The sequence below is a fragment of the Egretta garzetta genome, unplaced genomic scaffold, assembly GCF_000687185.1.
Source record: "Egretta garzetta isolate BGI_Z169 unplaced genomic scaffold, ASM68718v1 scaffold936, whole genome shotgun sequence".
NCBI classification, from domain to species: Eukaryota; Metazoa; Chordata; class Aves; order Pelecaniformes; family Ardeidae; genus Egretta; species Egretta garzetta.
The window spans coordinates 1,967-2,329 of NW_009260034.1; positions in this window are offsets into that span (position 1 = coordinate 1,967).

Here is a 363-nt window from a genome sequence, read left to right on the forward strand (position 1 = left end):
TGTGACGAGCCACAGTGTCTGTCTGTCCTCTGTGCCTGTGTCCTTCCGTAGTAGCCAGAGGGGAACTGGGCCCCAGGGGCTGAAATCCCGGGGAAGAGAGTGGCCAAGGGACCCCTGGGATCCTGCTTGGGGTGCTGGACCCCCCTCTTGGGGGTCACCTTGGTGTCAGGACATGGGTGCTGGTGGCTTTCTGGGGCTGCCTGGAGATGCTGTTCCCTTCCAGGTCCACGTGAAGCTGCGTCCCCACGTGCAGCAGTTCCTGGAGAGCCTTTCCAACACCTACGAGGTACCTGTGCCCCCCTGTTCCCCTGGGGTCTGTGGAGAGCCAGCGGGGTGCTTCTGCATTTGGGGGGGGGGGTGGGC